The sequence below is a fragment of the Phyllostomus hastatus genome, unplaced genomic scaffold (assembly GCF_019186645.2).
Source record: "Phyllostomus hastatus isolate PE091 unplaced genomic scaffold, TTU_PhHast_1.1 phas_contig_64, whole genome shotgun sequence".
Lineage (NCBI taxonomy): Eukaryota > Metazoa > Chordata > Mammalia > Chiroptera > Phyllostomidae > Phyllostomus > Phyllostomus hastatus.
Genome location: NW_025333928.1, coordinates 8,946,290 through 8,959,276, shown reverse-complemented (window position 1 = coordinate 8,959,276; position 12,987 = coordinate 8,946,290). Strand labels below are relative to the sequence as shown.

The window sequence follows — 12,987 nt, the reverse complement described above, 5'->3', positions numbered from 1 at the left end:
GTCGCCTGTGTCCCCAACTTTCGGTTGGCTGGCTCTGGAACGGATCGAGAACCTTGGGCATTTGTGGAGTCTAAGATTGTGTTTCCGAAAAAAGTCTTCCATGCCTGCCGAGGGCGGAATGCGGTCCCCAGACCCTGCGGGAAGAGGCTCACACGGTGGCCCAACTCGGAGGACAGCGAAGGTAGAAAGCTTGTTCGCGTTTACAGTAGCAACTACAGCTGCGGAGCCCGTCCGACTCCTTGCACCCACGGCTTGGTTTACTCAGCCAATGGACTGGAGCAGCTGGCCAAGAAATGTGTTTGGTGAGGTTGGAATTGGAATGGGGAAATTTTTTATTACGTTTTTTCCAAATTAGTTAATGTATATGGTTTTCAAAAAGTGATATACAAAAGTTATGTAATGAAAAAAGCAGTCCCTCTACCCTTTCCCCGTTCCCTAGAGGCAGCTACTTTTAACCTTTTTTATTCTTTTGAATGATATTGTACATAGAGTAAAATGCACCTATCTTCAGTGTAAAATTCGCCCAAGTTTAGACAAATATATACCATCACATTAACCATCACCCCAGACAAGGTATACGATATTGATGTCACCCCTGAATGTTTCCTTATGCACATTCCCCACTCAAGACACATTTTTTTTAAAGATTTTATTTATGTATTTTTAGAGAGGGGAAGGGAGGGAGGGAGAAAAACATCAATATGTGGTTGCCTCTCGCACGCCCCCTACTGGGGACCCGACCTGCAACCCAGGCATGTGCCCTGACTGGGAGCTGGTGACCTTTAGTTCTCAGGCCATCACTAAATCCACTGAGTCACACCAGCGGGGGTCAGTATGCAGGTTTTTTTATTGTGGTAAAATACAAATCACAGAAATCATTACATATCAGCCATTTTAAACACAATTCATTGGCGTTTTCACTACTAATTTGCTGTTTCTATGGATTTGCTTTTTCTCAATACATTATGTGGCCTTTACTGTCTGGCTTCTGTTTTTAACATAGTGTTTTCAAGATTTATCCATGTACCATGTGTCAGTACTTCATTCCTTCTTATGGCTAAATAATATATAAATAGTATCCATTGTATGGATATACCATATTTTGTTTATTCATCACTTGATGGAGATGGACATTTGGGTAGTTTCCACCTTTCGTGTAGTGCTGCTTTGAACATTTGTGTACAATTTTGTGTAAAAACTTTAAGATGTAACTCAGTCATGCAATTCACCCCTTTAAAGTGTACAGTTCAATGGTTTTTTGGGTATATTACATTATTTGATTATTTTCAGATTGTGGTAGAAAGTATGATATATAATTTGCCATTTTAACCATTTTTATATTAACAATTCAGTGGCATTAATTACATTAACATTGTTGTGCCACCATTACCACTATTTCCAAAATGTTTTTATCATCACAAAAGGAAGCCTAGCCCTGGCTGGTGTGGCTTAGTGGATTGAGCACTGGCCTGTGAACAGAAAGGATGCTGTTTCGATTCCCAGTCAGGGCACATGTCTGGGTTGCGGGCCAGGTCCCTGGTTGGGGGCATGAGAGAGGCAACCAATCGTATCTCTCACACACTAATGTTTCTCTCTTTCTCCCTCCTTCCACTCTTCCTAAAAGTAAATAAATACAATCTTTAAAAAAAAAAAAAGGAAACCCAGAACCCATTTAGCAGTCACTTGCTATCCCCCTCTACCCCACTCCCTGATAACTTTTCATTTTTCTGTCTCTCAACTTGCCTGCCCTACTATCTCATATAAGTGGAATCATGCAATATTTGTCCTTTTGTGTCTGGCTCATTTCACTTAATATAATGTTTTCAAGGTTCACCCACGTTGTAGCATGTATTAGCACTTCATTTTTTTTTAATCCTCACCAGAGGATTCATTTTAGAGAGAGAGAGAGGGAGGGAGAAAGGAAAAAAAAAAAGCAAACATCTGTGTGAAAAAGAAACATATATTAGTTGCTTCCCGATATGTCCTGACAGGGGATGGAACCACAGCCTAGGTATGTGCCCTGACCAGAATCAAACCCACAAACTTTTAGTGTATAAAATGATACTCCAACCAACTGAGCCACCTGGTCAAGGCAGCACTTTATTCTTTTAAAAATTGTGGTAATACATAACATAAAAGTTACCATTTTAACCATTTTAAGTGTACAGTTCAGTGGTATTAAGTACGTTCACATTGTTGTGCAGCCATCACCACCATCCCTCTCCAGAACTTTTTCACCTTCACAAACTGAATCAATACACTTTATTTATTTATGTATCTATCTATCTATTATTTATAAAACTATCTTAACATCTCATCTATTTTTTTTTTAGATTTTATTTATTTTTAGACACGGGGAAAGGGAAAGAGAAAGAGAGGGAGAGAAACATCAATGTGTGGTTGCTTCTTGTGCACCCCCCACCAGGGACCTGGCCTGCAACCCAGACATGTGACCTGACTGGGAATTGAACCTGGAACCTGCAACCCATTGGTTCACAGCCTGCACTTAATCCACTGAGCTATACCAGCCAGGGCTTTACTTACTTATTTTTAGACAGAGGGGAAGGGAGGGAGAAAGAGAGAGAACCATCAGTGTGTGGTTGCCTCTCATACGCCCCCTACTGGGGACCTGGCCCTCAACTCAGGCATGTGCCCTGACTGGGAATCAAACCCATGAGTTGGCTGGTGCTCAATCCATGGAGCCACACCAGCTAGGGCTGAATCAGTACACTTTTAACTCTTAGCCATTTCTTCTGGAGTTTTCATTAAAAAACACACTTTTACTGCTATTTCTTGATACCTTAACTTTAGATATACTATTTATGGACATCCTGCTATGATACTTGCTTAGTTTCTAGCCCCATTCCCCTCACCTCTTTTCCCAACATATTTAGTGTAATAAACTATTATAAATAATGTTTCCTGTACATTCTATATTTCCTTTCTTGTCAACTGTTGTGGTTTTTTAAAAATTGAAATATATTTGACATATAATATTATGTAAATTTAAGGTGTACATGTTGATACATGTATATATTATAATATATACATGTATAAGTTTCCTGGGAAACTTTCCTCCTGAAGCCCTCAGGCCTTTTTCTCCAACTTGGACTTGGCCTCAGCCGTCATGCAGGGTCTTCCCTTTCTGCTCTCCTGGGTTGTATCCTCTGTTTCCTAGACTGAACATCTTTCTGTATTTTAGTCCAGATGGTTCATCTTAATGGATTGTAGCCATAGGTACTAGATGTCTTCATCCTCATGTTTGGAATATTCCTGAAATGAGGCAGGTTATCTGACAGCATTTGCTCAGTATGGGGCTGGTCACTGGAAGTAACAAGACCTTCAAGGTCTCTGTTGGCAGCATCCCACAGTCTGGCCTTGGAACCAATTTTTGCTTGGCTCTCTAGCACATGCTGAGTCTCCCCTTTGTGTTCAAGAATGTTCTTCTTTGCTGATCAAGCTAGTGCCTTTTCAGTCTTCATATTTTTTGGCCCTACCCTTGCTTTTTTTTTTTTACCTGGAATAGTTTTTGGCTAAAGTGTGACTTCTGCTAATTTCGCTTCTACAATTATATGCTCATTTTTATAACTTTAACTTTGAATTCTAGAGGTATCTCACTGCACTATTGTGATGAATAGTGTGGAAATGGAATAAGGAAAAATAAGTGCTCAGAAATGAATCTACTTTTAAATGGAAGGATTAATTTTACCTAAAGAGATATTATTAAGCATATCACAAGTACCAAAAAATACTTTTGTTTACTCAGGTACTGTATTGTAAGTTGATTCTCTTTGCACTAGGGATGGAAAAGACTTATGAAGATGGAGCTAAACAACAAACTTGGCTGTTAACTAGTCAGACTGAAACAAACTTTTAAGACTAAAGCTGTTCCATTATAAGTGGCTGATATCATGTTTTTTTTTTCCTGACAATCATGATAAAAATACAAAGATGCTCTTACTTTCAGATTGTTTTATTGCTCCCCAAATTGTAAATATTTGTTCAATAACCTTGATCAGATAATTATGAGATGTTATAAAATATACAGATCATTATGGTTCATAAATTTTATTTGTCAGTAATACAGTGCATCTGAACTTCAAGGGACAGCTAAAGTTTCTTGCATATAAAGCTCAGTCTTACTTTGAAGTATTAAAATTTAGGTCAGTCAGAATATAAGTGATGGACAAGAGTATTCACTTTCAACTCTGAATTTTTTTTAAGATTTTATTTATTCATTTTTAGACAGAGGGGAAGAGAAAGACAAAGAGAGGGAGAGAAATATCAGTGTGTGGTTGCCTCTCAAGCACCCCATACTGGGGACCTGGCCCACAGCCCAGGTATGTGCCCTGACTGGGAATTGAACTGGCGACCCTTTGGTTTGCAGCCCTCATTCAATCCATTGAGCTACACCAGTCAGGGCTGAATCTTTGAAAATTTTTAAAATAAAATGTTGGAAAGGAGCTGTTATTTGTTCTTCAAACTACAAATACATATTAGGTACCTTCATGTTTTATCTCAGAAAATTCTATGAAGGTGACATTAGCCCCATTTTACAAGTGAGACAAAGGTGCAGGTATGTCCAATAATATGCTTAAGGCCACCCAGCTAGTGGAGACTGAGCTGAACCTGTCCAGGTCTGCTAATTAAAGAAAGATTATGTGGTGAAGTAAAAATAATACCCAGTTCCCATTAATAATCATCTTTGGAACTCAAGGGTTGGGAGAAGCAGTCTTTTGTTGAGGTATTTGAGTCACTAAGTACCACTCCTGGCATGCAGACATGCTTAGTCCTACCCACCTCCATGGTTATTTCTTCAACAACTTCTTGTTCTTAAGTAGGGCTAGCATTTCTAAATGGGTCAGAAAAACCTCTGAATTTCTGACATATTACAGAAAAAATTAGACTGAAGATACTATGCCTTGATTTCATAGAGTAATTCAAGTAATTACTCTAAAACAAACAAAAAAAACCCCTTGCACCCTGCCCTGGCCAGGTTGCTCAGTTGGTTGGAGCATCGTCCCTGTACATCAAAATGCTGCAGGTTCGATCCCAGTCAGGGTACATGCCTAGGTTGTGGGTTTGATCACTGGCTGCGGTGTGTACAAGAGGCAACTGATCCATGTTTCTCTTTCACATCAATATTTCTCTGTCTCTCCCTTCCTCTCTCTCTGGAATCAATAAACATATCTTTAGGTGAGGATTAAAAAAATAAAGTCAACATGTATTTCCAGCTTCTGTGACCCAAGAATACATCTTTATTCAAAAGATGTAAAATCCAGGGAGCATGCAGATATCTGAAGAAGAAAAACATTGTAGTCAATAATTCATAAAAGTTTTGAAAAAATTTAAATTCATTAAGTTTAATACCTTTGCATGCTGTGAGCAGAGTGAGCATGGGAGCCTTTTTCCTCTTTATGTTCATCTCTAGGTCTTAAGAGCAGAGTGCCAACAAGGCTTGATGCCACATGTATCTCCTTGCCAGATATTTCACGTGCATTGACTAAAAGGCAGAATCTTTTAATGAGCTTCCCCTTCAGCTCTTCTTTTTCCTTGCTCCCATCCCTGGATCCTAAGACAGGGAAAAAGATAAAACTTGAAAGTTAGCAGCATGTTCCAGACCATGACCTGCCCTGGAGGCACCATGAATAGCTGAGTATATGGCCCCCTGGAAGTAAGGCTTGAAAGCCACTGTCTTTTTTTTTTTTTTTTTTTAAGATTTTATTTATTTATTTTTAGAGAGGGGAAGGGGAGAGGGAAACATCAACGTGTGGTTGCCTATCCAGCGCCCCTAGTGGGAGACCTGGCTCTTAACCCAGGCATGCGCCCTGACTGGGGATGGAACCCATGACCCTTTGAGCGAAGGCTGGCGCTCAATTCACTGAGTCACACCAGCCAGGAAGAAAACCACTGTCTTTAAGTTAAGCAGAATAGCCCTGAAAACTGGAGATAAATGAAGAGTCAACAATATTAAGCCCCTACTCTGTCTCAGTCATTGAGGGTAGTGATGGTCCCAGCCTTTATGGAGCTTACAATCCTGAACCTGTTCATGATACTCTTGCAAAATGGACATTAAATAACCTCCCAGGGTGCCACTGAAAGCCATCATCCAAAAGTCTACACTTGGACTGCACTCTAGCTTCCACAGGAACAACTTCTGGAAACAGATATTTATTATGACGTCATGGCTGCAGAAAAAAACAAGTTTTCTTTAAAAAAAAAAACCCTCTGATGAATGGTATTATCCATTACACTGTGGTCCACACAATTAGTATCCAAAAGGAACGTTTGTCTTCATTCAATCACAACAAAAATCAAATTACATGAGCTTCCCCTGCCCCTTAACTGCTTTGGAAGCACAAGCTCTATTTTGCATTAAACTGCGGTTGTCCAGTATGATTAAGTGGTATTATAAGGCCCAACTTGGCTGTTCTCTTGAGCAATTTTGTAATGGGATAGGAGCCTTCCTGGAGATGTGATGCAGGGAGACATGATAAGGCTTTGGAGGTGTAGTGTGTGCTGAGGATCTGAGAGAGGAGAGAGGGTTCTCAAAAGTCACATACTGGGTGAAGTATGTGAAATGTTAAAGTGAAGTATCTGTGACCTTTTCCTTGCCTCTACTGACAGTTGCTGGGCTCTCACCCTCTGGATCCTGGGCCTCCTGGCTCCACGCTTCCACCTCTTCTACCCAAGAGATAAAAAAGGGTTTGGGTCCTGGGAATCCTGCGAGGAGAAACATTGGACTGGGCTGAGGACCCGAAAGAGAGTGAGGCTGCTTCCTCAGTGCCCCACACTTCCAGGCCACTTGCCTCTAGGGCCAACAATCCCTCTTTGCACAGACTACAGGGTCCAGGCCCGAGGCCCGGCCCTCACCGAGCGCGCCCAGGTGGCCATAGGTCTCCTACTTCACGTCCCGGTACAGGGCCCTCTGTGCGGGCCGCAGGCACCCCCAAACATCGGTGGGGGTGGGGGGATACACGGCCACGTCCGCTAGGTTCACAGCCCCTGAGCGGCTTTCCCTCCTCCGCCAGTCAGGCCTCCCCGGGCACACCCTCCGGGAGCGGGACCCCTAGCAGCGAAGACCTCTCAGTACTTCGCAAAGAAAGGTTCCCAGGATTATGGAAATGCTAGAGCTTTCCCGGCTTTCCTCAGAAAAAGGAATCAAGGGCTCACAGTCCTGCCCGTAACCAAAATAGCGCCTCTGCGGCCTCAACATCCCTGGCGCTTCCTCTTCGTCCTTTCCTACCTAGGAGGAACGGGGTCAAGAGGTTGGACTCACAGAGTAAGAAACCAGTCGGTGATGTGCGTTGATTGGACAGCGTCGGCGGACGGGAAGAAGGGAGGCTGTGATTGGTTTTGCCAGAGCGGCCTCTTCGAAAGCTGCGAGTGAGGAGCGACTGGTCTGGAGCTGGCAGGTGGTGAGCGTCCCCAGGCTCTCCTGATTTGGCTTTCCCAGGCCTGGAGATAGGAGAGGGGTTTCTTTTCTGGCCGGTTGAAGCTCCTCCCTTCTGATATTTACTTGAGGTCCGGAAGTCCGGGACTTGGAAGTGAATAAAAGCTGAAGGGCTAAAACCGAGGTGGATGGAGCCGGGAAGGAGAGTTGGGGGGGTCTGCACGAACACCGTGCCCTGGGGACTCATGTGCGGTTAGCCCTAGCCCGCTGTGGGAACAGCTTTCCATTGAGTATTTGATTTGGCCCATGCTCAGAGGTCACAAATGCCGTCCCTCTTTCAGACACAGAACCCGAGCGATAGAAAGGCCAGGTCACTGATAACCAAGGCAGAGTCAGATTCAAAGTGTTAGAAAATAAAATTTAGCCGAGTAAACTTGAAGATATAATTGGCTTTATTAAGCAGTTCATATATCCGGCAGCATCCCATCTCGTAACTAGAAGGGCGCTCCAAGGTGTACAAATGGAAAGATTTTATAGGAAGAAAGTTGGGGCAGGAGTGCTCTTAGCGAGGAAAAAAAAAGAATTATTTTGGGGCCTGCAGATATTTTTTTGTATGAAGAGAAAGGATATTTTTTGTATGTTTTTATTTCCTAGATTGCCTCTTTTGGTGGAGTGGGGGAATGGAGAAGGGTCCCCCACACAGATTACCTTCCTAGTGTTGACCAGAAAATTCCATATTGGTTGATCAAGATTATGTTTCTGGGAGAAGTTGAAACTGCAATTAGATCAGGTATTAAATCTAGGTTTGGTATCATGGACTTTTAGCATGAGTGTCGCCATTTGGGGCCTGTGGTTTTTTCTTTAAACCTGGCTCCCAGGTTTAGCTAAGTGCTTAGTGTAGAACCCTGCACAAAGTAAGTACTTAATAAGTATGAATTTATAGTTGTAATTATGAGGAGGGACCCAAAAAGCCAGAATTTATTTATATATTTTTTTAAGAATGTATTTATTTATTTTTAAAGAGAGAGGAAGGGAAGGAGAAAGACAGGGAGAGAAACATCAATGTGTAGTTGCTCTCACATGCCTCCTACTGAGGACTTGGCCTGCAACCCAGGCACATGCCCTAGACTAGGAATTGAACCAGTGCCCCTTTGTTTCACTGGCTGACACTCAATCTACTGAGCCACACCAGCTATGGCAAGAGTCTTAAAAGAACAGTTCACTGAAGCACAAGGCAGCCTCCACAACACCACCAGCTGGCACTCAACACGGATGGGTTCCTAGAACACTCACTTAGCTGGGGAAGCCTGTACTACAAGGGGCCTGCGGTCCAGAAGATAATTCCAGGTTTCAGGGGGGTCTCTCATATATTTCTGTACCCGGCCTTAATCAGAAAACCTATGTACAAATTATAGCTCATAAATTAATGATAAAACTGGGAAATGAATCAGATAATCTCTTAAGATTGTTTTTTCAAGTATTTCCAACCAAGTATTCAAAAGAGCAGAGAAGAAAAGTTCCAACACTGACTGGTGTGGTTCAGTGGATGAGAGCCTACCTGTGAACCAACAGGTCAACAGTTCAATTCCCAGTCAGGGCACATGCCTGGGTTATAGGCCAGGCCCCAGTAGGGTGCCCGAGACAGGCAACCACATACTAATGTTTCTTTCCCTTTCTCCTTCCTTTCCCCTCTAAAGATAAATAAATAAAATCTTTTCTAAAAAAAAAGAAAAGTTCTAGAGGTGTAACAAAAAGCTGTCCACCCCAGCAGTGAAACCACTTTGAAGACTAGTATGGCTTTAAAATTCATGTAAATTTGCATACTATTTTATAATATAACCAAATTCAAAAAAATATGTACTCAAAAGTAAGTTTTGCAAGTGTTGAACACTCTTATACCACTGGTAGGGTATAAGTTGTTACTACCACTTTGGAAAACTGGCAGCATCTACTAAAGCTGAATATATACATACACTATGACCCAGCAGTTTCACTCCCAGGTATACACCTAACAGAAATGCATACATATGTTTACTGTAAGACATGTGTGCAAATGTTGACAGTAACACTAGTTGTAGCAGCCAAAAACTGGAAACTATCCACAACAGTAAAAAGAATAAATAAATTATAGGATATTCATTGAATGGAATACTCTTCGGGTACGAGAATGGTCTACAACCACATGCATAATGTCGATGAATCTTGTAGACAAATGAGTGAGAGAAGCCAGACACAAAATAGTATATATAATTCCATTCATATAAAATTAAGAAATGGAAAACTAAGCCAAGCTATTAAGAATCAGGATAGCCCTAGCCAGGTGGTTGCATTGACGGGAGAGACCTGGTTCTTCTTGCTGACGCATGTAAAGAATTACATATCAGCAAATCTAGTAGTGTGTAATCAGTTTATTAGTGGTCTGCTTCCATGGAAGAGAACAGGACCGGGTAGAATAGAGGGTGAAAGGGAAAGTTTCAGAGTAAAGCAAGGTGAGAGAAGCAAGAGCGGCTGAAGGCCAGGGTGGCAAGCCCCTGGGCAGCCTAAGGCCGGGTGGCCAGAGGCCCTGTGGCCCGAGAGCCAAGAGCCTCCTGAGCCCCAGAGAGAGAGAGAGAGAGAGAGAGAGAGTCTTTTGTTCTCAGGATTTATATAGTTGGTGGGATAGGAGGGGAAAAGTTACATATCAATTAACGGGTAAATGTGCCAGGTGCCAGCTTTCCTGGGAGGATATGACTACCCAAACTTAGGTATGTGTGGGAGTCTGTTAGCCCGAATTCCTATCTTGCTCCAGACTCCATTTGGTCATCTTGTTGTAAAACAAATATGTGACAGGAGGCAGTTAATTAAAATTGGGGCAATTTCCAACTTTATTTATGGGCTCTTTCTGTGAGCATCAGGGACCCTTTCCCACATTCAGGCCTTGGGATGAAAGCACAGTTTCAAGGACTTTCTTTCTTGCTAATATAGTGTTTCTTGTGATATTGAAACACCTGGCGATATTATCAGACCAGGCTCAGGACTGCTGAGTTAGCGTGTGAGACTTGTCTCCTTCTTCCTCCCTGCCTCGGTTTACTATTTATTCCACCTAATTGGTAAAAGGTGTTTCCTGGCAACCAGGGTGCTAAATGTTGGCTAGTGACAGTATTGCAGTCTCAGAGTTCTTCCTATGCTGTCTCCTGCTTCAGTTGAAGCATCATCCCAGCACCAAAAAGGTTATGGGTTCAATCCTCAGTCAGGGCACATACCTAGGCTGCATGTTTGATCTCGGGCCAGAGTGTGTCCAGGAGGCAACTGATTGAAGTTTCTCTCTCACATCAATGTTTCTCTTTCTAAAAATCAATGAACATGTCCTTGGGTAAGGATTAAAAGAAAAAAAAGAATCAAAATATGTTACTCTATTGGCTTCTAAGGTATTTACTAATACTATGTTTCTTGATCTAGATGCTTATTGCTCAGATGTGGTTAATTTTGTTAAAATTGTTTTTTCTTTTATTTAATTTTAGAGAGAGGGGAAGAGAGGGAGAAAGACAGGGAGAGAAACATCAATGTGTACTTGCTTCTTGAGCACCCCTCATTGGGGACCTGGCCCACAACCCAGGCATGTGCCCTAACTGGGAATCGAACCGGCGACCTTTTGGTTCACAGGTCAGCGCTCAGTCCACTGAGCCACACCAGCCAGGTCTATAAATAACAATTCTTAGAAAAGAAAACAGAGATCTCTCAAAACATTTGAAAATATAATATTAAAAAAATTTAGATTTTATTTATTTTCAGACAGAGAAAGGGAGGGAGAAGGAGAGGGAGAGAAATATCAATGTGTGGTTGCCTCTCATGTGTCCCCCCACCACCTTGGGACCTTGCTCAACCCAGGCATTTGCCCTGACTGGGAATCAAACTGACAACCCTTTGGTTTGCAGGCCAGCACTCAATCCACTGAGCCATACCAGCCAGGGCTGAAAAAATATTATTTCATATTATTCCTTATAGTAGAGATTGTACTATCAAATGAGCAAGGATTAAAAAGTTTTTTGATACTCCTATTCAAAATAATACCCTCATCACTTTCATCCACTCATACTGCACTGACTACTTCCTGATATTGTCTCCCTTTTCCTTATAGCCTCTAATCTCCATAGGGGCAAGGATGTTGTATTGTGCACTACTACATCTCTATCTTCTAGAACATTACATGGCATTTTGCAGTTGCCCAAGATAATTGTCAAATGAAAGAATGAATGATACACTGTGTTATTAAAGGTGTATGTAGAGGAACTCTCGTATATTGCTAATGATAGCATAAATTCATTCATTCACCCTCCTTGGAAAGCAATTTGGTAATAACTATCAAAATTACAAATATAACATTTGTGTAATTGTTTATTGTTTATTGGGTACAGAGTTTCTATTTGGGGCAATGAAAAAGTTCTAAAAATAGTGGTTATGGTTATAGAATATTGTGAATGCGCTGTATATTTAAAAATTGTTAAAATGGTCAATTTTACCACAAAGAATCACAATTTTGCACCCTTCATAGTAATTTTTAAAACATACTTATTTTGCTTCCAACCATATTTCTTGAACACCACTCAGAATTTGTACAAAGTATCCTGTGAGTATAATATTTATTTTATTTGCAAGAATGACTCATTGTTATCAGTTGATTCATTGTTAGCAGCAGGACCAGGAACACAGACTTACAACATGGCAACAGCTATAAGCAAAACTACCTGATCCTGTTGTGGTATCTTTTCTTCTAGGGGCTTCTGCCTCTTTCCCAAATATATTAACATTAACTTTCAAATCGGCATGTCAGCATTTTCTGCTTTTGCTTTCAGTGGTATCCTCCAAACCAGTAACTCCTCTATGACTTTTTTTTTTTTTTTTTGAGAGAAGGGAAGGAAAGGAGCGATCAAGAGGGGCATGGATGTGAGAGAGAAACATCAATCTGTTGCTTCCCAAACCTGCCCTGACAAGCGACAGAACTTGCAACACAGGCATGTGCCCTGAGCAGAATTGAACTGCTGACCTTTCACTTTGCAGGATGATGCCTAACCAACTAAGCCACAATGGTCAGGATATCTCTATATTGATTGTTAAGTTTTAATTCAAAGATAAATTAATAATACTTTTTTCTTTTTTGCTTTTTCCCAGTTTTTTTGTGTTTTTTTGTTTGTTTTTGAAGAGTACTGTCAGTGAAACATATGGATAATACCAGCAAATGTGGGCTAAGGGCAAATTTTTTTTAATGCTCTGTCATGTAATAAAACCTCTTTTTCGATTACAGTTTACATTCAATACTTTGATATTTTGTACCAGTTTCAGGTGTACAACATACAAAGTGCCCCCTCCGATGTTTCCAGCACCCCACTGGCACCATACATACTTATTACAATGTTATTGACTGTTTTCCCTATGCTGTACTTTACATCTCCATGACTATTTTGTATCTACCAATCTGTACTTCTCAGTCCCTTCACATTTTTCACCCAGTCCCCTACCCTGGCAACCATTAGTCTGTTCTATCTGTGAGTCTATTTCTGTTTTGTTTGTTCATTTGTATTGTTCTTTAGATTCCACATGTAAGTGAAATCATATAA

At 41.3% G+C, this 12,987-nt stretch overlaps 1 long non-coding RNA gene across 1 annotated transcript; it reads right to left on the bottom strand.

The window, feature by feature from the left end:
• Window positions 1-5,104: 5,104 nt before the first annotated feature.
• Window positions 5,105-7,246, bottom strand: LOC123825406. Its single transcript, XR_006786910.1, has 4 exons — window positions 7,174-7,246; window positions 6,643-6,723; window positions 5,371-5,572; window positions 5,105-5,297 (listed from the first exon to the last, which is right to left on the bottom strand). It is a non-coding gene; the product is annotated as an uncharacterized LOC123825406 (long non-coding RNA).
• Between the last annotated feature and the right edge of the window lie 5,741 nt (window positions 7,247-12,987).